The sequence below is a fragment of the Amblyomma americanum genome, chromosome 10 (genome assembly GCF_052857255.1).
Source record: "Amblyomma americanum isolate KBUSLIRL-KWMA chromosome 10, ASM5285725v1, whole genome shotgun sequence".
In the NCBI taxonomy this organism is placed as follows: domain Eukaryota; kingdom Metazoa; phylum Arthropoda; class Arachnida; order Ixodida; family Ixodidae; genus Amblyomma; species Amblyomma americanum.
The window spans coordinates 67,077,508-67,103,063 of NC_135506.1; positions in this window are offsets into that span (position 1 = coordinate 67,077,508).

The following is a 25,556-nucleotide window of genomic DNA, read 5'->3' on the forward strand; positions in this document are numbered from 1 at the left end:
CGGTCAAGGTTGTACGGCTGGTAGCCAAGGTTTCCTGTCGGTTTCTATTGGGTCAACGTCACGGCACGAGGACAGGAAAATCAGACGCATTCCTCTTAGGTCTGTGGAGTACATCTCGGTGCCGTCCATTCCACAAACACGTCTTAAGTGCATTCCTGTGTCAGATTTTATTCAGTTGTGCTTGTAAAATTAACCGCTGGTGTGTCTAGACGCATTTTGTGGTGCGGGGTGCTTGCCCCTTCAAGATGTCGCACGCGTTTCTGGGCTTTCCTGTCTCGGTTGTGCGTCGATTGCAGCTCGCTAAGCCACCGTGCGGTAACAGGCAGCGTCGAACGCAAAGTTATTCACGCGACCTTGGTGCGCAGTCGTCTGGCTTGTGAATAGCCACTACCTTCGCGAAAACATGCTCACGTGTGCCTGGTATGCAAAAGCATACGTAGCAGCGTTTAACTAATGCTGCCTTGTTTATCTGCTTCTGACAGCTTACCTGGCCTCCCGTTTTTCCTGCTTTTCTGCATGCGCTATCATTAAGAAGATAAGAACGCAATGCTAAGCAATGAGCTGTCAGAATTGACGTCGGTGGTGTAAACTATTGCGGGAGTTTTCTTCTTAGAAGGTACAAGGAGACGCTGCTAAGACGAGGAGAGCATAAGATCATGAAGGCATCCGTGCTAAACAGCGCTGTTTCTTTTGTGGGAGGGGGGGGGGGGGGGTAGGACTGTTGCGCATAAATCTCCTTAATGGGAGGATAACATGACTTCTGTCCATAGTATGGAGGGAGGGAGCTAGCTACTAAGTTTGTATCCGAACTCGTTAAAGTTATGTGTACCATGATTATTTGGTAAGCCAGCACCAGCGTGAGTGAGGAATGTGAATATGAATATGAAAAGATCAGGGACTAGAGTTTTCACCTGTCCGTCCGTCCGTCCGTCTCTCCGTCCGTCCGTCCTTTCGTCTGTCTGTCTGTCTGTATGTCCGTCCGTCTGTCTGTCTCTCCGTCCCGTCCGTCTTTTTGTCCTGTCTGTCTGTCCGTCAGTCCGTCCGTCCGTCCGTCCGTCCGTCCGTCCGTCCGTCTGACTGTCTGTCTGTCTGTCTGTCTGTCTGTCTGTCTGTCTGTCTGTCTGTATGTATGTATGTATGTATGTATGTATGTATGTATGTATGTATGTATGTATGTATGTATGTATGTATGTATGTATGTATGTATGTATGTATGTATGTATGTATGTATGTATGTATGTATGTATTTTTTTTTATTCAAGTTACCCCTAAAGGCCCTCCAGAAGAGGGTATTACATAGGGGGGGGGGGGTACAATCATAAGTAATCGCAATACATTTCAACAAGTAAGTGTAAAAAAAAAATGTATGTATGTATGTCTGACTCTGTCTGTCTGTCTGTCTGTCCGTCCGTCCGTCCGTCTGTCCGTCTGTCCGTCTGTCTGTCTGTCTGTCTCTGTCTGTCTGTCTCTGTCTGTCTGTCTGTCTGTCCGCCCGTCCGTCTGTCTGTCTGTCTGTCTGTCTGTCTGTCTGTCTGTCCGTCCGTCCGTCCGTCCGTCCGTCCGTCCGTCCGTCCGTCTTTCCGTCTGTCTGTGTCTGTCTGTCTGTCTGTCTGTCTGTCTGTCTGTCTGTCTGTCCGTCCGTCCGTCCGTCCGTCCGTCCGTCCGTCTGTCTGTCTGTCTGTCTGTCTGTCTGTCTGTCTGTCTGTCTGTCTGTCTGTCTGTCTGTCTGTCTGTCCGTCCGTCCGTCCGTCCGTCCGTCCGTCCGTCTGTCTGTCTGTCTGTCTGTCTGTCTGTCTGTCTGTCTGTCTGTCTGTCTGTCTGTCTGTCTGTCTGTCTGTCTGTCTGTCTGTCGACCAGACAGAGCTGCTCTTGTCCTGGTGTAATGTATGTTCGGCCGTCAGCTTACCCCACTGTCCCACATGTCTACGTGGGGCCGACGCTGCTTCCAATAGGTGCCTTCCACCGCTTCCTGTCCTGATCTGACCCCATGGACCTTCAGCTGCTTCTTTTCCCGAAAATCCAACAGTTCTTTCCAACTTCTGTTCGGTGTTCTTTTCCCTTCAGTGTCGTCTGTAAGTTCTTCGTGTGTGAATGCTTCTATTTGGTGCTTGATTTTCTCTAGTTTTCGTGATCTGACCTCAGAGCTGCGCTGTTTAAGCGCACTGCGTTTTGTGCAGGGGGAATTTGACTATCGTTTTCACTCGGAGCCCAGACGCTATGGTTGGGCCGGGCAGCGCGTTCATTTCATGCTCTTTTTTTACCCTGTTCCCTCGAACCCACTTCGGAGCCGTTTCACGTAAACTCTTCGTGTCTCCGCAGTATTGCTTTTTTACCAATTTGTCTCGAAGTCCAGACACTTCGACGTTTTTCGCCCATTGCAGCATAGCTTCGCTCATATATGTTAGCCGTTTTAACCGCGCGCCTATATGGTCATTCCCCACTCCGTGATCCCTCCTGGTCACTCTGTCCACCCTTTTATGCATTCTCATCTCAGTCACTTCCATTCTTTAGATATTCGTTTTCTTCGGAGCTGCGTTCTCCTTTCCATAATGGTCCGTCTTAAAGCCGTCCTGTGAAAATGTGCGTTTAGCCGTAGGGGTAGCCTCTCTGTCATAACGCCCCTGACATGTTTAGCCAGTCTATCCATCCCGCCGGTACTCTGCGTGCTTGCTGAAAAAAAGAGATATAAATAAAAAGAAGCGGTACCACAACTCAGAAAGCAAGAAATGAAGTACTTCCGCAATGCTGCACATATCGCGCGCTAAACTTGAAGACATGTACAGATCTTACCCACAGTTCATTCCATGTACCAAGCCCAGTGTATGGTCGCACCCTGTTCTTAGAAGCCAGTACGCATACGTCCACTTGCACCAAAAATACGAGGGGACATTAAAGCTCCGCGTTAAGGGTGTGACGCGATATCGTTAATGGGTTAACGACCATATATGCCATTGGTCATTCTGTACTTTGCATTCATATATCGCTGGGGCTCCTCATGCCACACTTTGGCGCAGTGGTGCAGCGGTTAAGCGATGCGCCACTGCCCTGCGATGGCAGGTGCTGCCACCGGTGGGGCTTGTGTGACACAGGTTGTTCTTCCCGAGCGACCAATCATTAATATAACTCCCACCTGCCATTGTTTGCAGGTTGTGACGACGCCGCAAGGTCACGTGACCTAGGCGGCCCACCTGCCTCCTAGGTCTGGGCCCCACCTGCCAGATTCATGCTCATGATCTTTCGCTCACAACGACCACGGCGATAAAGCTGACACCGGATTTTCTAGTGAACGGGGCCTTTAACGCTCTCTCGCGTTGAAATACAGGCAACGAGCTGCTTTGCGGTCACTTTTTCAGTTTACTATCACAAAAACTCTACGCTTTGACTACACTGCCGAAAGTGGCCACTCTTGTCCACAGCGGAAAGTCCTATATGGCGCTGCGGCGACGGCGGTGCAATATGATATCCGACCTTCCGCGTCGGTTAGCCAGTGGACCGTGATATAGGCCGAGTGTAGAGAGTGTTTCGAAACCCGGCGGTGCCTTCTTGTGTTACAAATGAAGCGCGCAAGTTGGCATTTCGTCATGCGTAGTACGTCCCCTCGAACGCACGTGCAGGAAGTTGTCTGCGCAGCTCTTTTCCCCACGGTCGATTTTTCTTTCTTATTTCTTGGGACGTGTCTCTCCAAGCCCCATTTCATTGCGCAATTGGGTCCCGCTGCAGTGCGTTCTGTGGTTCTGAATCGACGTATGCGCCTTAGATTCGCATCTCAGTTTATTGCGGCTGCTCGGTCGATGAGGAAGGCATTGCGGGAAATAAAACGATCTATATTTTTTTTTTTTTTTTTTTTGCTGAGGAGAAGGTTGGTTTTGCGTAATGAAGTGTGCCGTGCTGTTGGAGCGGCAGCATATAGGAGCGTGCCCTCGGGTAATTCGCCGTCCAGTATCGCTGGTCTCAAGAAACCTGCCCCGCAAGGTTTCACGACGTGAAGGTGCGGAATTACTGGCTTAATGTAACTGCCCTACGCGGGCATCTAATTGTTTGATCATTTGCACATCTACGTGTTCGTTTCCTCCGACGTGGCGCTACATTCTCTTAATCGTACTCCGCAATCCCAGCGTTCTTAGTGTTATTCATTTATTTTTGCCTACTACAAGCCTCACCTTTGGCCTAAGCAGAGGGGACTTTGCGACTAAACAAAAACACGCAATAAACATGAGCAACGCTAGGTACAGTAAGATATGGCGTGGTGTGACGTGGCGTGGTACGGTACGGTGCGGTACGGTACGATCACGGTACGGTATGGTGTGGTGTGGTGGGGTGGGGTGCGGTGTGGTGTGGTACGGTATGGTACGGTATGGTGGTACGGTGTGATATGTTATGGTATGGTATGATATGGTATAGTATGATATGGTATGGCATGGCCTGGTATGGTTTGGTATGGTATGGTTCGGCTCGGTACGGTCTGGTTCGGTATGGTATTGTATGGTATGGTATGGTATGGCATGGCATGACATGCCCTGGTATGGTATGGTACGGTTCGGCCCGGTACGGTGTGGTTCGGTATGGTATGGCATGGCCTGGTATGGCATGGCCTGGTATGGTATGGTTCGGCCCGGTACGGTGTGGTTCGGTATGATAATGTATTGTATGGTATAGTATGGTATGGTATTGCATGGTATGATATGGTATGGCATGGTATGGTATGGTATGGTATGGTACGGTTCGGCCCGGTACGGTGTGGTTCGGTATGGTATGGTATGGTATTGTATGGTATGGTATGTATGGCATGGTATGGTACGGCATGGTATGGTATGGTACGGTGCGGTTCGGTAAGGCATGGTGCGCTGTGGTGGTGCAGTGCAGTAGCGTTTATCTCGAAAGTGAATGACTCCGTAATAACTTTGACGACACGGAGTTATTTAGCGCGCACTGGCAACACACAGCACTCGCGCGTGTTCACATTTCGCCCCGTAGAAATGGGGTCATTGAGGCCCAGCTTCGTTGCCGTAAACCTCAGTAGCCGAACATCGTAGCCACTAAGCTAGCGAAAAATAGCAAGAAAATGTACCCTTCCTATCATCATCATCATCATCATCATCAGCCTTACTACACCCACTGCAGGGCAAAGGCCTCTCCAATTAACCCTATCCTATCCCTATCCCTCACCAGAGCAGGATTTGGCCACCCTGGTGTAGTACTTGGCCACAACCTTCTATGATCAAACCAATTAACCAATTAACCCTTCCTATTCATTGAGAAAAGTAAGCGCTTGAATAGATCCAGATAGGTGCCTCGATAACTTGAGTACCTTTAAACGGCGAAAGGCATTACGTGATGCGTTCCAAGCGACCAAATGGACTCGCAGAGTTAGGGTACAGACGGCTTGTGGCTTTTGTATAAGCGCGACATTTAATTTCGAATTGCAGGAAATAACAAAGAGCAAGTATTAGGTGGCACACTTCCACACAGAACATAAAAAAAAACAACGCTAAACGCTGCAGCCCATTTCTACTTGGCTTCTAGATGTGCCAACACTTAGCTGTTTCTATGTATATCTGTAAAATTTGCCGCAGTTGCAGAGACTGCACTGCTAGAGAGTTAAGTCGACAATCGCAAAATCATTCCATATACAACTAGAGAAGTGCACTCGTATTTGGCGGAGAACGAGACGAACTGAATTTCCTAATAGAAGAAGCCTACGCTGCAAAACTCCTGCGATCGCGAGCGATGAATTCATCCAGTAACTTCTCCTCATATATAATAACGACCCACTCCACTAGTCCCACTGTCATTGGGCAACCGACCTAACTAGCTGGCTGACCCCCAATCTCTATAGCTACAACTCTCCCAATCTCCTCTTTACTTCCTCTCGGAAGCAGCAATAAAGACGTTTTTAAAGAACATATTTTTAGGGTGGGGGGGAGAGTAATTTTGGTGCCCTTGGGCATCCTTGCAAAAGAGGAAGGCAGACCATCATTCAGACGATGAGAGCGGGTTGTTTTGTTGATCCAAAAGCAAGAAGGGCGGACGTGAAAGAAGGGCTCAAGGACGCCAGTCATTCCTACACCGCCTCCAATGCGAACGGCGGGAGCGGAGACAGTTTTATGGCCCTCCTCATAACCGGAACCACTTTGAGGCGCCTCCCCCGCTGTCTGGCGCGCTAAAAGAGCGACCCTAGCGGGACGTGCTTCCGTGAAACGATACGAGCGGCAATGAATTCGAGCTCGCAATTGCGCTGTCGAAACTCCTACGCCACGTCGCCGACCGCGCGAACACGCATCTCGACGCCGTTATACGATGTCGCCATCTCGAAAGTAAACAACATGATGATGGGTTAGAAACATTGTAGCCGAGTGTTGCGCAGGGGCGTGATTTGTAATGCGGAAGAATAGCGCGCCGCGTCCTTGAACGGAGGGGGACCAGCCATTAATGTTATGTGTATACGGACGACGTAGGTATAGTTCAGCAGATCACTTCCTCGTTCGAGTTTTGGCTCTCGTGTATCGTTATGTGCGGCTCGTTATCTCCGTTATCTCTATGTTTCGTTTCTTGTTATCCCTTTCTAGTTTCTTTCGTTGTTTATATCGCTCTACTTTGGCAGCCTACGCCAACAACCTCGGTTAGCGTAGCTATCAATAAATATAGGTCATTGAAGTAAATTAGTAGCACAGGTTCAATAAATTATGACCGATCTCTCTTGAGATACCAAAATGAGGCCGGCGTTATTGCTGGCCTTCTCTATAGCAACACAGAAATAAATCTATGGCTTAAATAGATGTGCAGCATTTACTACAACTAAACTAGAATTTATATTTCAAAGTATATAAAGCTTCCATTTAAACATCGTCTCGCAATGACCAGAATCCGGAGGTATACGAGCGAAATATTTTCGAGCAGATATGGTTAAAATCTGATTTATTTAGATTTATTAAAAAACTGGTGGATCGTTTCCGAACGAAACGGCGCTGCCAGAAGGCGTGGTCGTGCGGAAAATTGCGGAATTTTTTTGAAACATTGCGCCCACAGTTATAATGTCATGGTACGGCACTGCGAGTGTTGTAAAAACGAATAAAAGAAAATATGGACGACATCAATTCATACATTATACTATTGTGAAATAATAACCAATAAAATCAGGGCAGTGGCTTTAATTTAATAAATATTCAAACGGGAATAGCAAACTCCTTTAGCACGGGAGCTGATGGGATTCCGATATTAAATCTCCTGTGGGGGAGTTCAAATATACCGACACAAAAAGGTAGCAAAAACAGACTAGGAATCGAAATAGAAAAATAGGTAGCAAAATAGACAGCGATCTTCAAAACTTTCCTCTCAAAGAGAAGCTGTGGCAAAGCCGCCATACGCGTTCTACGAATTCGTGTTCATGGCAAAAATGAGCTCGGAGGAAAGACGGATAAGCCAGACAGGATAAATTAGGTAGCAATGAGTGGAACACTATTAAGATAGACATCAATCTGCTATCTTCGACATAAATTTTTTTTTCTCCTTCCGTAAGGCATACATCCCTCGTACGGAGCGCTTGGCTTGGGTCGTGAATTGTCGGGAAGACCAATTATCCCTGATCTGCCAGGCCGGCTCCAACGTTCGAGGCAATTTCATCGTCATCATCATCATCAGGTCTACCACGTCCACTGCCGGACAAAGACCTCTCCCTCTGGCTTCCACTTAACCCAGCACACCTTCATTTATTTTATGCTCGCGATACAATCCTCCTCCTCCTCTTCTTCGTCAACAACATCATCTTGCGGGTTGGTTTGGTTTATAGGGGTTTAAGGTCCCAAAGCAACTCGTGCTATGAGGGACGTCGTAGTGAAGGGGTCCGGGAATTTCGACCATCTGGGGTTCTTTTACGTGCACTGACATCGCACAGCACACGGGCCTCTAGAATTTAATAATAATAATAATAATAATTGGCTTTTGGGCCCGGATATGGCGCAGTATCTGTCTCATATATCGTTGGACACCTGAACCGCGCCGTAAGGGAAGGGATAAAGGGGGGAGTGAAAGAAGAAAGGAAGAGAGAGGTGCCGTAGTGGAGGGCTCCGGAATAATTTCGACCACCTGGGGATCTTTAACGTGCACTGACATCGCACAGCACACGGTCGCCTTAGCGTTTTTCCTCCATAAAAACGCAGCCGCCGCGGTCGGGTTCAAACCCGGGAACTCCGGATCAGTAATCGAACGCCCTCACCACTGAGCCACCGCGGCGGGTCCTCTAGAATTTCGCCTCCATCGAAATTCGACCGCCGCGGCCGGGATCGAACCCGCGTCTTTCGGGCCGGCAGCCGAGCGCCATAACCACTCAGCCACCGCGGCGGCTTCTTGCAGGTCCTCCTGGACCACCAGCTGTCTTTTCTATCTTCACAAGTTTTCATCTTCATCTGTTGCGCCCTCCGGGATAACGGCTGTATTCTGTAGAGACCAGTCGGCCCGCTAGAATGTGCAAAGATTGCCCGCGTAAATTCTTCGCATTACAAAACAAAAATAAACAAAGAAATAATCAGGGGAATCATCGCTTTGTATCTATTGCCCACTCCGTTCACAATCATCCTGACCGCTCGCATTTTTTTCCGCTTTCTTTATTTGTTTCTTTCGCTTTCACGAAGCGTTCGGGAGTGCTGTTGCTATGCCCGAGGCGGCGACGCATGACCCTGACAGATGGCGGGTATACAGGTACCGTTTATAGGGGCGAGCCACGGAACGGAATGATAGAGGATAAGAAATGAGGGGAGGGGGGTGGGGGGGGGGGGGGGAAATGGTGCGTCCCTCTCTGTCGCCTCTGTCACGGTCAAGGCAGCGCAACCTGACCCCCCTCCCTCTTTCTCACTCTCTCCACCTCTCTCTCTATTCTCCACGCGCAAGCACACAAACACATGCGTCAGGCTCGGAGACCTGGCGGCTGTCGAGTTTTTATATACACTATGTAACACTGCGCGTCGCACGTGGCTCAATGAAATGGCTACATTGCGCGCGGAAGTTTGTCGGGCCGCGTAGTGTTGCCGTGTAACGACAGCGGCGCTGCTGCGTAGGTGGCTTGCGTAACGGAGCCGCCGCGTCGCTCAAGCCTTTGCGAGACCGGCGCCGCATCGGCAGGCGTTGCTCCCTCCTATGCTGCTCGTCGGTGGGAAGGTGTCATACAGTACGCAACACACATAAGGGGAACACGCAGTTAGTGTTACAGTTCTGGTCACCAATATGAGTCGACGATATTATGGCTGAAATCAAGAAGGTGAAATTAACCAGGCCAAAGCGTTTAATGCCGAGGGCCGATAACCGACAGCCCCGTAGAGTGGTTTGTCGTTTGTGGGGGTTTAGCGTCCCGAAGCGACTCAGGCTGTGAGGGACGCCGCAGTGAAGGGCTCCGGAAATTTCTACCGCCTGGGGTTCTTTAACGTGCACTGACATCGCACAGCACGCGGGCCTCTAGCATTTCTCCTCCATCGAAATTCGAACCCGCGTCTTTCGGGCCAGCAGCCGAGCGCCATAACCACTGAGCCACCGCGGCGGCGCCTCTTAGAGTGACGGAGTGAATTCAAACAAAAGATAAACGTTGCTAGGGGCAACAAAGAAAGAAATGGAATTAGGAAACTTTAGGATTAGGAAAAAATGTGATTAGCAAAGCTTATTTGGAGGTCAGTGTTGAATGCTTCGTTCCTGCAGTGGACTCAAAGGTTTGGTGATGGTCCGATAATGAACTGAACTCATGATGACGATGTCTGTTTGCAGCTCAGATTTGAAGTGAGGTTCGGCACAGTTTCCTTAATATGTGTCCACGTAACGCGCCATATCGGCTAAGTCTTCCCCTCCTCCCGCTGTTTGTTTGCAATGAACTTCGATCTGGAATTTCATACCTGTAGGCATAGGACCAGCGCATTATTTGTAGTGAGGCTGAAATTCTTGTGCTTCAGTAGAGAGGAAGGCGGTGGTGGTAATCATTTGATTCATAAAAGAGCTTTGTTACCCCCGGACTTGGAGGGGTCCATAGTCCGGGGCTCGCTTAGCTGTTTGCTGCACCTGATGAACCAGAAGTCTTTGGTCCTCTAGGCTTGAGCTTAACAGCTAGCACGGCCTCCCACTACTCAGGTTGACTGCTGGAGATTTTCGGGACGGCCTGCATGCTTAAGCACTGTCCCTGTAGCATGACACAATGCTTGGTGTTTCCCGCATTGCGGGCAGTATTTCCCATTTCAAATGACGAACGCTGTACTTAACCAGCGAACGAAGTGTTTTAATACAAGAAACCGTAAATAAGTCGACGGAAGGAGCCATGTAAACTAAGATGAAGAATCACAAACACATAGCTAATGAGTGGTTAATCGGAAATATATGATCGGAAACAGTCGCACCTCCTGACATACGAAACATCGAGGACGGTGCCACAGAAGTAATCAGTGGTTAACCGCTGACTGCCTGTTATTTATTTATTTGTATATTTCATTACTATCAGGGAGCGAGGGCATTACAGAGGGGAGTGGGTTACATACGAAAGTAGAACACCGAAATACAGCAGCAAACATACATATAAATCTTAATATGAATGAGGCCTACTGCTATTTTCGTTTTTCACATTCTTTATTTTTTGCATTACAACACATTAATAGCTAACTCAGCGTTGAGTTAGTCTCTTCTGCCTTCGTATACTGTTTGTACAAGGCTGTTAGAGTCACTGCAGTGTTCGCGGAATGCAAAATCGACGTTACTTCGCCAGGTTCAAGCGAGGTACGGCCGCTCCATTGCCACTTCCGATGCCAGCACCCTTTACGCAGGCGCTCAAAAGAGAAGGGACAAAGCGGCGGCACATCTGCAATGGTCGACGGACATCACGTATTTAGGTCACCACCTCAAGCCTGTGTCGCTCTCTTGCTCTTTTTGTACGTCGCTATATTCCCCGCATAAAGTGGTCCTTGCGCCTATTTGGCGCCTTGTCCGCGCCTTATCAGATGCGCGGCGCCTGTGGAGAGGCAGATAAGGCGCGAGGACCGAGGCACAAATTTCGCCGAGGAGCGCCAGCCAGAGATAAGCTGTCGGCGGAGGCACCCCCCTCCCCTCCCCCTTTCGCTTCATTGACGCCGTCAACGTTTATTATACATAAGGGCGTGCGCTTGCACGCACGGGTGGCCATGCGGGGTAGCGTCGAAACAAAGGAGAAGTGAGATGAAAGCAGAGATAACGATGCTTTCACTGATAAGATTGCTACAACTCGAATATTATTGAGTGGTCTCTATAGGACTGGCAAGCCGGGCGCGCGCGCGTGTGTCATAACAAGGGGCGCAGGTTGCCCTGGTTTGCGCGGACTGCGAAATGAGCACGCTATAAAGCGAAAACTAACAGCAACTTTTGATTCTGGAACGTTGAGCAGCGCTTTAAAGCTATAGGCGGACTCTTCCTGGCGCAGGTTTGCCCAGTCTAAACGTGTTAGCTTACGATGATGCATCGTCGTCTAAAATAGTGCCACTTCGTGACGTGGTAGAAGTTCCTTGTTAAAGTAGTCAAATGCGTCGCCATTGCGTCTGTCTTCGGTCGTGCACTCTCCTTTCGTCCAGTTCTATCCGCTTTCGTTCACGTCATGGAAAGATATGATTAAATGACAGAGCGCCAGCATTTCCAACACCTGCGACAGGGGACGTTCTCAGAGAAGATAGCTTCCTGTTGCGGGCACAAAACGAGGTTGTTAACGCAATTAATTTGCAAATTAGTGAGCCTTGAGTAAGTGAGTGAGTTAGCTGGTTAGTTAGTGAGTTAGTTAGTTAGTCCGTTAGCTGGTTAGTTAGTTAGTTAGTTAGTTAGTTAGTTAGTTAGTTAGTTAGTTAGTTAGTTAGTTAGTTAGTTAGTTAGTTAGTTAGTTAGTTAGTTAGTTAGTTAGTTAGTTAGTTAGTTAGTTAGTTAGTTAGTTAGTTAGACCATTGGGACGGAGCTGAAACGAGAACTATAGTCATAGGTAATCAAGAATCCTCTGTAAGCGCCTTCTTTTATAACGTACGCTCAAACAGCATTTTCACGAATCTTGCTTCACTTACCTTGCTTCTTTAATCTTGAATGCCTCGAATGTTGCTTCACAACTTCACAATACCTGCAAGCGTATCGCAGTCGTACGGCCAGCGCCCATTACATTATAAGGGTCTGAGCGATCACAGTCACGAGCTGTGATGTCGAGTGTGACAATATGCGACCGCCGTTTCCCACAGAAACGAGAGAGCTCCGACTAATCGGTTAGATAGATGCGCGTGATAAAGAAGCAAAGATCAGAGTTGCGAAAATATACAGGGTTGCACTGAGTGCTTCTGTACTCACTGTTCTGAAAGGCTGCTGACCCTATAACAGCCACTTGAATGGTGACACTTTCCCAGCGATTGTCTTTCAGATTTTTTTTGTTCACAGATTGCTTGTCGTGATCTGTCCTCTTTATTACCTTTCGCTTTCACAACTCCGCAAGGTTTCTGATACGCATGAATGTCACGAGTGGATCATTAGCAGTTACCAACGGCGTATATACGTCGCAAAAAGAAATGTACACTTCTCCATAACGTACTATTTCCTTAAATTTTTATGATAGAATTTAACGCTTATTTCAAAATTAGCAGCTAAGGTTCCGCAGTATGTTAAATTTCATGTCCGTGTGTCAGAGTTAAGTATCTCACAGTCAAAAAGAAACGCGATGTGAAAGCTGTTTTAGGCTGGAAATTCTACCTTAGATTGCTCTCTTATTTTAGCGCCTCCTAAATATTCCTGAAGTTTTTTTTTCTCCCCTTAATAGACAGTTGTTTCAGTTGTCACTTTTTCAGGCGTGTCGTGGGAACTCAAATACCAATCGTGGGGTACCGGGTTCGATCCCCGGTGAAGACGGCCGCTACATATCAATGCTGCCAAAATACAGTGCTCATGTACTCAGCAGTGAAATTTCGGTATTCGTTAATAAACTCCTGTCGGTAACAGTTAATACATGGTCGTTGACTACAGCATGTTTGATAGTGGCCGCTACGTTGCTTCAGCAGGTAAAAATCCACGAATCAGTTCGCGACCCCGAAAATTAGCAAAAAACTTCGTGGTAACGAGAACGCTTTTCAAATAGAGATTATTGCTGGTTGTTTCGATTTACATAAGAGAACGTGCTTTTTCTCCATGCTTCCGCTGCCCCTAAGAATGCTGGCAAATTAGGTTATTAACGGGCACTGAATGATAACCATGGATGGGGAAAACAGATTTCAAATCGACGACCGGTCGAACAACCACCGGCTGTGCATTATTGCAGCTAACAAGACATTCTCAGAAACTTCGTGTAATTGAACTAAAGCAATTCGGCCCGCGAACATTCTCTGTGATTTCGGCATTGCAGAATAACATGCTTGAAACCTATTGTCGTCATTTCTTAACGAGCAGCCTTTCGTAACTGAATACCATAACCCTTCGTGGACTGTACGCTTCGTGCCCGCGTGCCACGCTGAGGGCGTGGGTGCGAACCCTAATGCCGGCTAATTTATACTGACGAATTACTTCTGTATTCTGAAATAATCCGATCAGAGGAACCTCCCCGCCAACTTTGGCTTTATTTGGATCCTCCCCCAATTCGCTAGTTTCATTTGGAACTTCCATGATTTTTTTTTTTCGAATGACGCAGGATGATGATGAGCGCTTATACGCTGTCGCGTAGAAGCGGCAGTGTGTCTAGATGCGGCACTTGGTTGCTGTAGCAGCATACTTGAACATAAGCGGTGAGACTGTGACGACTGTACATACTATATCGCCGCCAGAAAAAAAGAAATCGCAGGCATGGCAAAACAGCCCGCTGCAAGTGTCAGTGTTACGGAGTAAAGTGGCCTCGGAGCGCTTAATCGTTTATGCGGGCATCTACATCGTTGCAGAGACGGGAAAGGAATGCCGCCTCAGCGTCTCCAAGGCGCATTTCCGCAAATACGCGCTGCACTGTTGCGCAAACTGCTGCGTCCTGCCTGTTGGCCGCACAACGCGGCAGGAACAATCTGCATACGTGTAGGTGTGGCCCCGGCGCCGAGTTGCCTATACCTGGTCGCGTATCTTTAAGGAAGCGAACCGAACGTTTCGCCAAACACCGCCCTTTTTTCTTTCTTTTTTGTCACTTGGAAGGCGTCACCGCGTTCTTTCGTGGCCAAAACAAGAAAAAAGATCAAGTAGACGGAAAGCAACAAGGTATAACAATCGGGCGGAGGCGACAAAACGTGTCGCCCCTTTTGCGGAAACGTCGGGCGTATGCGTTAGTTTTTGTTGTATTATTTCTTATTTTTGGGCGCTCTTTTTAATTTACTTTTTTTTTCTTCGTACATTCCGTCTCCTTCCTTCCTACTAAAGCTTTCTTCAACTCCGCTTCTGGCCTAAACCAACCGCGTAACTTTTCTCGGAAAGTTTTGCTTTTTTTTTCTTCTTTCGCAAATTCCTTGTACGAGTCGCGCGGAGGCTCATAGGCAAACGGCTGTGGCGTATCCGCTGTTTGCTTCTGCGACACAAATGGTTGCATGTACTACCTCATTCCTTTCGCGTTAGTTTTTCCGGTCTTCTCTCTCTTCTTTATAACTCTTTTTCGGGCTTTCTTGAATGAAAGTTTCTTTCTTTCATTGTTCGTTCTTTTGTTCCGCGTTTTTCTTTCTTTTTTTCATCAGTTGCCTGCTATACGGGTCCGCATTTGGTGATGCGGGTTTTACGCAACGGCGCCCGCGCGCGCCGGGACCTTGTGTTTCTCTGTCGAAACCCTCGCGGAGCCGGCAAATGCGTCGCGCAGGTATGCAGCATGTATGCAGCACCGGAGTGTCCCACTAGTATACCGCGAAGGAAATACGCGGCCACGTCGGACTCGTTCGTTCTTTCCGAACGTGGTGGTGGGTGACACCCACGCGGGCAAGTGTACACGCACGCCTGGGCAGGCATGCGGACTTCCTTATGGAAATGAGAGCGCCGCGCAGACAATGCATGGACAGTGGCGCAACACGCGGAAAACAACGGCGCCATACCGAAGGAGTGGCCGGGTGAGAGAAAAGAAAGAAAGAAAGGAAGGAAAGAAGGAAGAGAGAAAAAGAAAAAAGGAAGGAAGGAAGGAAGGAAGAATGAAAGAAAGGAAGGGAAGGAAGGAAGCAAGAAAGAAAGAAGGAAAGAAAGGGCGAAAGAAAGAAAGGAAGGAAGGAAGGAAGGAAGGAAGGAAGGAAGGAAGGAAGGAAGGAAGGAAGGAAGGAAGGAAGGAAGGAAGCAAGAAAGAAAGAAGGAAAGAAAGGAAGGAAGAAAGAAAGGAATGAAAGAAGGAATAAAGAAAGAACGAAAGGAAGAAAGAAAGCAAGGAAAGAAGAAAGAAATGAAGAAAAAAGAAAGGTAGGAAGGAATACAGAAACAAAGAAAGGAAGAAAGAACGAAAGGAAGGAAAAACAAAAAGGAAGGAAGGAAGGAAGGAAGGAAGGAAGGAAGGAAGGAAGGAAGGAAGGAAGGAAGGAAGGAAGGAAGGAAGGAAGGAAGGACCAAAAACAAATTACAGAGGCGAAGAAAGGAAGAAGCAAAGAAATAAAGACAGAAGAAGATAGAAGGCACATAGAAGGTTTGAACCTGAGAATAGACAGAGCAGACATGGGTAGACAGCTCTGTATAACTTAGCCTGTATTTTAAACTTGTTTCAGGCCTTAAAATTTTTTAGTCATAGCTGACTGGTACCATATAATTTCGTGTCGGAGCTTAAGGTCCTTAGTTCCTGTCATGCCACTAAACCGCAACTACTATATTGCCGCTTTCCTCTACTTCTCGCCTTGGGCAGGCACTGCGAGTTTTAAGGCTGAATGCACTCAAGGGCTGCTGCCCGAGGTCTCCTGTCCGCAGCTGTCGAAGTTTAATTTCAAACAGTGCTCACACAATGAGCCCTTATTAGGCAATGCAAATGCCCCAAGATGGTCGAATTATCAGCTATGTGATGTTCAGTCTTATCGCTGTCCGAAATGTGATATGTACGTCGATAATTACACTTGCATCATTTTGACGACCTAATTACGATGGAATGTCAGTGGCGACAAATCGCGCTTCGAGCGACATTATAGCACTTCCTGATCCTTCATCGTGGTCACCACCCATCATTGTCCTCAACATCATGAACATATCATTGTCTTCGTCATCATTGGCGGCTGGCGTAAACAATATACATTCCACAGCAGACCGAATTAGAGGGATAGGCTAAAAGTCTTCTCAGAACATCTGTTCTTTCCATTCAGGGCAAGACGACACAGAGCCCGAAATGTTGCAAGAGTGCTCTCCACAGCGTAGGTGTTTACGTAACGCAAGACCCAGGCCTCGCGAGTGCCGTCATTCAGTCAAGCGGCTTCTCATTCACGGCAAATGCCTGAGCGATGACAGGAGCTCCGAAATGCGGTGTCTAAAGCGACAGAAGCTCGGCGGGGGTCTCCCAAGGAGACCTCGGGTTCATTTATTGCTGCCTCCTGGAGTTGCCGGGGTGATTAGCGACAGTCAATTAGACAATGGCGCGCCGCCAACCCCGAGATGAAGAAAAATGCAGCAAACCACGCCGTTCTTCTCAACCGAGACAAAGGGTTGTACACCGTTTCACTAAATGCGTGCAGGGTTGCTGAAGCCAGGGGTGACGTCACACAAGTGAGAGCCTAATTCGCGAACCTGTTCAAGGCTAACGTCTGGCTATTTAGCGGCCGCCGCTTTGGCTATTGTACACCCACTGCTATCGTATTTGGCCATAACATTCAAACGACGCCGAGCCACCAACCGTCCTCAGATGCCAATAGCGTCTTGGATTAGGCTTTGGATCACCAACTCTAGCCTCGACAATGCTGCACAATTTTCGTGGAGCCGAGAGTACGCACGCCAACTGCGCGTCTCCCGGCAACACAGCGACAGCTGAACGACCAAGCCTCGGCCGCCATCGTCGCTTCTGTCGTCTGCTCGATCGTCGTCTGCTCCGCGCGGTTGAATGATGATGATGCCGTTGCGGCTTGCTGCCAAACTCAGCGGGATGCTCTCACGCGCAGCCTTCGCAGCTCGCTCGCGCTGCTGGCTGCGTCGCTGTCGACGGGCCGCTGTGAATGGGTTGGTCGCAGCGTTTTGTGAATCGGGCGGCTACATTTGACGACGGCTTCGACAACGGGCACGTTACGCTCCGTTTGGTTCGGGCGAGCGTTGTCGCAACAGGAAACGCTGCAAAGAGTTGCGGAGTTGCAAACGGCGCGCGCACTGACTGCGTTACGGGACTCGGCAGCGAGTGAGTGACACTCCCCGGGGAGAAGTGAATGTCACTGTAACAGTTTCCATTGGCAGTGTGTATCCGAGGCTTTTCCCGGGGCTCTTTTGGCAGTGCACTCTTCCTGCCGTGCTCACAGACCGTTGCGGCAGTGACGCGTAGCGGAGAGACCGTTGCCGGTGGCGACCCCCGTGTCAGTTCCGTGCACAGGAGATGTCATGTACCGCGCACGGCAGCAGCTGGCACTGCGCAGATTTGCCACGACAACGTACGTGTTGGTTTTAAAACGAAGTGGTTGCGAAAAAGCCAGGCAGGTTGTGCATATCCACTGGCTGTTCCATCTTAATTTCAGTACTACGGATCAAATGGAATTAATTTAAAATGTTACCAGGACGCGTTACGTAATCGTAAGCTAACACCCATTCTCAGAATAAGTGCTCCTAAGCTGCTATGTATATAAAAAATGCATATATAAGACGGTTTTTTTTTTCTACAGCTTAGGAAACTACCAACAGTTTGCGATAGGCGGCAAAGTATTGAAAACGGTATGGTAATACATATATCTAGGGCGAATAGTCACTCCAAATCCGAAGACCAAAAGGGGAACAGGGGAATCAGAACTTGACTTCGCATGTTATGCGAAGGAAGATAACCACTAGTCCTTTAAGGTCACGTAGTGAATTCCAAGAGGAGACAGGCGCAGCAGGGGCCGACAGACTGTAAGGAGGGCGGGTGAGATAAGGCAGTTTGCAGGGATACGGTGGTCACAGCTGGCAAAGGACAGGGTTAGTTGGAGAGACACGGGGAAGCATTTGTCATGCAGCGGGCGTAGTTAGGCAGACGATGCTCCTGGTAATGATAATTAAAATCTCAAGATTAATAGGACGAAGAAATTAAGCTCGTACAAGTACGAGTGTGTCTCTGGGAGGGCCCGTGAGAAAAATAATAAGCAAAGAATATGGCCTGAAGAAAACACGTCGGCCTCTGCGGGCTCGAGTCCTTTCATATTCAGACATAATATCAGCCCTGATGAATGCTCAGAACTCCCCTTGTTTGTGCGTTAATGCCCATGCTACTACTTCCATTAATGAAGCAGCTCCCGGAGGATTTGTTAACGGCACGCATTTTGAAAGCATCTGCACATGCCAAGGAGACAGACAGCTTTTTTATACATGACTAAACGTGCCTACCACTGCAGCAACTGCTACTATACTGATGCTTCTTACTGGGATACCAGCGTTAATTATGAAGTTGAGATTGTATAAACAGCCTAGTCTACCTAACCACACGTCCCTGCAGAAATGTAATTACAAAACCATTTATTCGCACGACAGTCTGTGTCAGTTATATATTTAACTTAATTTTAGGGTTAAAGGAATGGTTACTAACTGGGTAGTAACTATCGATCATAGTGAAAAGGTAGCAAGGGCTACATTTACTAACTATACCTTGAAGAGGATGCTGAATAGTTAGTAAAAAGTAGCAAAACGAAGTCAGAGTTCGTAACTGCGGCACTTACTACCTTTTTATTACATTTTACTACCTTTTTGCGGCATTTTTACTAGCTTTTCTTTTAAGAGTGTACTCGGGCTGGTACAGTGCTACAACTACTATTACCACCACACCCCGATCAGCCATGCTGTCATGTCCTATCGGTGGCAACCTCGACAACAGCCCGTCTTTGCCGTGGACGTTTCGGCGGCACCTCTCAATCGAAATTCCGCATGCGTCTCCGCATCGATAGGCGTGAAGCCCCTTCTAGTCACGCCTGCGTATCTTGTAAGCAAACACCTCTGCCGGCGTGACAGCGGTGCTCCCTTGTCTTGCAGGCATCGAAGCAACGAGCAGTACCCTTCGCACTGTGACGTTGCGCTTAAAATACTTGTCGCGGCAGACAGGATGGCGTATAGACGGGTACGTAGAGATAGACTAAAAATGCGTTAAAAAGGTTCGCTGACGTCCCGGGTAGGTACCCGAAGGACGTCGAAAGGTGGTCTAAGTTTAAGGCAAGCGAAGTTGAACATGGTCACGTTTAAGTGAGCATGTGCGGATAAGTAAGTGGGCTTTGCAAAGTACGGTGCTGGGTGTACTTACCTCGAGGGTATTATGATTGTGATATTATGATGATGATGCTATGATGCTCGGATAATTATGATTACGAAGTTTTCATGGACCAACGCCAGCTTGGCCCAAGAGCTCCACAGCTAACCTGTATAATTTTTTTTTCATTTGGCTGCGTGAGGCGGTGTCGAAGACTCATTTTTAGAGCGCAAGCTCCACTTCACGACAAAAGCTGCAAAGGCCGCTTCACCGCTGAAAGCAATAACTTGAATTGACCTTGTCGACGTCAAGAAAGCCTCGTGTCAAGCCATTTTGAGCATTCTCGGACAACAGTTTTGAATATTCAAAAATTGTAAGGTAAGGTTACGAAAATATTTAAGGTAATGGTCCATTCTTCCGGTGTGTAGCAAAATCTTGCACTCAAAAGGGTTTCCATTGGTCGCATCGAGCAGTTAAGATTGTCATAGAAAACGAAAGGGAAGCGCTTTTGACGACAGCAAAAACGTTAATAGGAAAATATTCGTCTGCCGACGGGAGATATGCTGACATATTGATTGTTATAGTTATATCTTACTATGTATGAAAAAAAAAAAGCTTTCATAAACTGGTTCCCGTTCAAAAATGATATTCTCCATAATTGTTGGGTATGTTCAACGCACTCTCTCACTGTGCATTACACGTCGTCGTCTTCGTGAACGAATAATACTGCACAACTAATACCGGCGTTAGACGTGTCGATGACCCATCAAAGTCATGGGCCAACCAGGCTAAACACATGCCTTCCCACGTCTACTCGGCTTAACTACATTAAAACACTACCACTTTTTTCAGGCGTTTCGCACCATAGGAGCCGCTGGCCAGGGAAATGCATTAACCATTTGGAAAAACCGATCGGTGCCCGGCCGCACTACAGGGACCGAAAACTATACCTCCTTCACAAAAGGTTATTGTCACAGGACTGGACCATCGGAGGACTTTCTCGGTGTTTATTTCAGAACGCACCCTTACAAATACTTATTAGATAGTCTATAGACTGTCCATAGACTTCTGTCTATAAAGTCTGTAGACTCTCTATAGATGAACCCTAGAGAACAGTCTATAGGCGATACAAATCCTATAGACAGTATATAGATTTATGGCCATACACTTTTAGTAGACTTTTTTCTATAGACTGTCTATAAACTATGAGTAGACAAAAAGAAATATCTATACGAAGGCAATTGTGTCTATAAGAAGTCTATAGAGTGTCCATAGACCATTTTATATAAGGGCAGTTTTCGGATTCTTTCGGTGAATATTATTTCTTGACAATCAACTGCCTTATCGCTGTTTATTTTAGGGAGAGGGGGGGGGGGAAGAGGCTCATACTACGCGGACAAAATTCACTTAGCCTTTATCTTGGCTTCCTTTCATCCTGAGTATTCAATTTACCAGTTAATGCTCAAATCGTCGTTAATTTCGAGTAAAGCACTGGACAATAAAAAAAGTAACGAAACTTGAATGACAGAACGGTTGAAAAAACGCTCAAATGAAGGTTCATCTCTGTCGCACAGTTGCCGTGTTGCTTGGGTGAACAAGGGATCCATGATTGGTAACACTGTAAGCGGAGCTATATTATATGCGTGAATGTTGCTACTCCTACCCGAATAGCACTCTTTAGCAATGTAAGGGTTCGGACAAGTGGATATTCTACATGAATGTTAACTTTCTTCGACTAGCTGGTGAACGAAGTTCCAGGCTTTGGCAACACGTCTGTCGGATAAAGAGGGGCTCAGCCTTCTTGAGAAAGTCTACACCACGACAAAGAAGCAGTGGTAGTTTGTTCCTTCCACCGGCGAATACTACGCACTTGTTCTGTGGTTCTGACTACTGATTCTTTTTTTATTTTTTTTTGTGAAGAGCCGCATTTGCATAATCTTATTTAAGTCCTTGCTTTCCGTTGTTCCGGCTAAGCGCCATTCAGGCTTGAATCACGGCAAGATGTTATCGTTCTGCATAGTTAGCGGTGTCATTTGGCGAGTTTACAGCGCTTTGACAACTGCGAAACCGCTTGTGCTGAGAAAGAACAAGAGCTGAAGCTTCCGGCCGGGTGGCAACTGTAGAATCAGGTACAGGCATCAGCCAGCAGGCCTCGGCGTGTCTGGCTGGCCTTTATCCAGAACGACGCTTCCCTGGAACTTTCACAACGACTTACGCTTTCGGCTCGAGGTATATCGGTCACCAGATCTGAATGGAAGCGGGACACTGTCACTGGAGGCACCGCAGTGTCATCTTAATACATATGAAGAGGGAACAGTGAGTCAAACATGCGCTCACAAGAAAGTCGAAACTTGATGTTGCGAAGTCGACGCGAGCCCTGGCCAGCCTTTTCGTAAAACCGAGAATTTCGTTACATTGAAAAACCGAACAAGCCTCTATGTTTAGCATCGCGGAAGCAGAAATTGCTAGAATCATTACCTCGCTAGCCCATGAATGAATGGCCTGAAGAATCGCCCCATTTCGCTCGCTAACTATTTCGTTCAAAGTTTAGACTATAGCATTTAGCAAAAGTCGAAAAACAAGAAGGGAGGAGGGTCGAAGGAAGGGGGGTAGTTTTTTTTTTTTATGGTGCAAGGGCATCTGCGGCCAAAGAGAGCCATGTCACAAGGTATTCTCTTCTACTCAAGGTGGTGTCACAGACCCATTTCCCGAGAATTTCGCACTAAATTAGCCGAACACCCGACCAGGAGAAAACTTGTACCCCCTGTATCAACGGTGGGTACCCGGCGGCATTGGGGATCGAACCCCGCACCTCCCGCATGCGAAGCGGGTGCTCAGACCATTTGGCCACCGCTGCGGCAGGAAGCGGAGGAGGAGGGGGGAGGCGTCACGAGTTCAATAAATCTCCTCAGGAACGGAGTCATCCGTACAGCCACGATTTTACCCGCGTGCATCCACAGAGGAGAAATTTGTCTTTCTCGTTTAAACGAAATTCGCGACACAGCGAAGTATGGCGCGACTTCCATGAGCTGAATTCGGTCTGTCCACGTTTCCTCAGTCACGTACACGCCAAAACAAAGCCACAAACGCCGGCCTCGCACCGTTCCCGTATTCCTGTCGAGGCGCGCCGACCGACTGGCGATGCGCACGGGATTCCAAATCGACGGAAACGTCCCTTTCCTTCAACGTCTGGAGACGCCGGTCTGGCGAGACGGTGCAGCGCGAAACACGTACGCCTCCTCGTACGCGCTGAGACGCGGCGCGCCGATACCGCCGTATGCGTGCGGTGGCGTTCGCTTCAACTCTCGCTTCAGCTGCAGACGTGAAGACGGGAAGGACGTCAGTTTTCCGCGTCGCCAAACGTGCGTGCGCAGTGCCTGCCGTCGTTGCCACTGTGAATGGCTCACTAAATAAAAAACGATGAAAACAGGGAAGAGATAAAAGGACTCGGGAAGATGGACAAGAAGGAGAAAGAATAAAAAATAACAATGAACGGTGTGGTGTAGTTGGTCTTTTGTCTTTGACAATGTCACTCGCCTACTGTCCCTGCGCGTCACTGTCACTCTCTAGTTGAGCATTCTGTAAGTGTTCTTCGTTTTGTTTGTCCTGCACTGCTTTTAGTTATTTCTTTTTTTTCTTTTTTTTACTCGCGTAACAGGAATTGCCGCTGCTGTACCAGCTACCCGTCGACGTAAGGGCTCCGCTGTTTCGCGGGCGTCATTTCGTTCTTTCTTTCTTTTTTCCTTCTATTCATGCCAGGAGGGGGTCTGCGGCATTGCGACGCACCTTCGAGATTTCTTAGACGCTCAGCTTGACGTTTGACCTCGCCCTACGCGCAACTTGCTGTCACGTAAGGGGCACCCTCAACAGGGGTCAAAGGGGTGACATTTGAGGTTCGGGCCTTGTTTTGTGGCTGTTCTCTTCTCCCTGATTTCATCCTAATTGGTTCAGCACCGAAGGTCGCAGCCGAATGTGGCGATCCAGTATGCGCCATAAATTTATGAATCTTCGTTCGCGGCAAGAAAGGGGCTTCAGTATTTGTTTATTCTTCCAATACACGGTTTCTCGACCCTAAGCGGGACACTAAGGACAAATTCAAGTCGGCCATTATCCGGCTATCATCCCGTTCTACAGGTAAAGAGGCTGCTTCCATTAGGAATCGCGATCAAAAGACGACAAAAATGTATCGTCGTCCTGTCTTAACACGTTCTTTTTTTTTTGTAAAATTGGGCTATTTTTCTGTGATACTGTAGTACTTCTCTGTAGTATTTTTCTACAGTTCCGTCGCTGCAACAGAAGGGCAGCACAATGCTATTGAAAATTCTGTTCTGACGACAAAAATTACTGTTGTTGCTAGAAATGCATTACTACTACAAATTATTACTAAAAATTCTGTTGTGTTCTCCGGTCCAATAAAAGCAGTTTTTTTTTTTTTGAGCTAGCCCAAACAGGAAATGCAGGTGTCGATGCCAGTAGCCGTTTTCACAAGTAACGATAACAACTTTATCGATGCACATCTCTGAGGCTAGAATACAGCACCATCCGCTTCCCGCCAACGTCCAAGAAATTTAGAATAGTATCGACGTCACCATCAATGTCACGAGTTTGAATCGAGTAGCTGGAAAATATATTTAATTTTTCAACTCAAAACTTCGCACCAATGAATGCGTCTTTTGCTGCCTAATGGGCATGAAGAGTAACAGAGGGCCAGCCGATCGATTTTTACCAATAACAATTCTACAACGTTTCCACACATCGCGTACGTCGCGATATTCATCGGCAGCTGTAGCGTAAACGTTGTGATTTCTTTTTAACATATACCCTTTTCACCCCCTCCTTACTCCCTTCCTTCACAGCAGGATCCAGGTTTCCCTATGCAGACCTGCATGCAGATCGCGCCATGCTGCGTAATGGCGCGGAAGTTGTCGGTTTTTTTCTCTTTTTTTTGGGGGGGGGGGGGGGATGCGCAGTATCTCTCACATATCGGCTGACACATGAGCCGCGCCGTAAGGGAATGGATAAAGGAGGGAGTGAAAGAATAAAGAGGTGTCGTAGTGGAGGGCTCCGGAATAATTTCGACCACCTGGGGATCTTTAACGTGCACTGACATCGCGCAGCAAACGGGCGCCTTAACGTTTCGCCTCCATCGAAACGCAGCCGCCGCGGTCGCGTTCGAACCCGACAACTCTGGATCAGTAGTCGAGCGCCCTAACCACTGTGCCACCGCGGCTGGTAAGTTGTCAGTGCTGTCCAATAAATGTGTGGGAACAAACTTGTGAACGTTTTCCGGTAGTGCGGTTGAGGGCAGCGTCCCTACAGCGTGCTGCCTGTATACGCAATCCGCCGTATGTTTGCGAGCTGTGGCCTCCCACATACGTGAAGCGTTCCAAAACGCGTTTCCAAGCGTTTGACAGCATAGTATGGCCGTGCATCCCACCCGATGATGACGAAATTTGCACGAAGCCTGAGGCTCAGGGTGAATTCAGGGGATGTGTCCACGTGACCACGACTGCGCGTGCGCCCCAACCGAACATGACGAAGGTGGCTCTTCGAGATTCTCAATCATTACTGAACACGAAGGAGTTGTGTCGCTACTAGCCTGCAACACGGCAAATCTGAATGGCCATTGAAGTAGGTCTCATGTTTTACGCCAAGCTCGTGTGGCGCCACAGTCGCTACTTTCGACCTTGAGCAATAATAATAATAATAATAATAATAATAATAATAATAATAATTGGTTTTGGGGGAAAGAAAATGGCGCAGCATCTGTCTCATATATCGCTGGACACCTGAACCGCGCCGTAAGGGAAGGAATAAAGGAGGGAATGAAAGAAGAAAGGAAGAGAGAGGTGCCGTAGTGGAGGGCTCGGGAATAATTTCGACCACCTGGGGATCATTAACGTGCACTGCCATCGCATAGCACATGGGCGCCTTTTGCGTTTCGCCTCCATCGAAACGCAGCCGCCGCGGTCGGGTTCGAACCCGGGAACTCCGGATCAGTAGCCAAGCGCCCTAACAACTGAGGCACCGCGGCGGGTGACCTTGAGCAAATAACGTTTCGGAATCTAAACTAAGCGTTGAAATACAGTTTTCTAGAGTCGTAGCAGGTTTTTGTTATTATTAAACGCCAGTACGGCGTCTTGAAAGGCATTCCCTTTTCTACGATTTGCTGTCGCATTTTTGTAACGCTCTGGAAGCACTGATAACGCTGGCGTTTCCGTCTTCCGCTATGAAGAGTATAAAATTAATGCCCTTTTAAACCAGACCGATTGAAGTTTACATTGTTGTG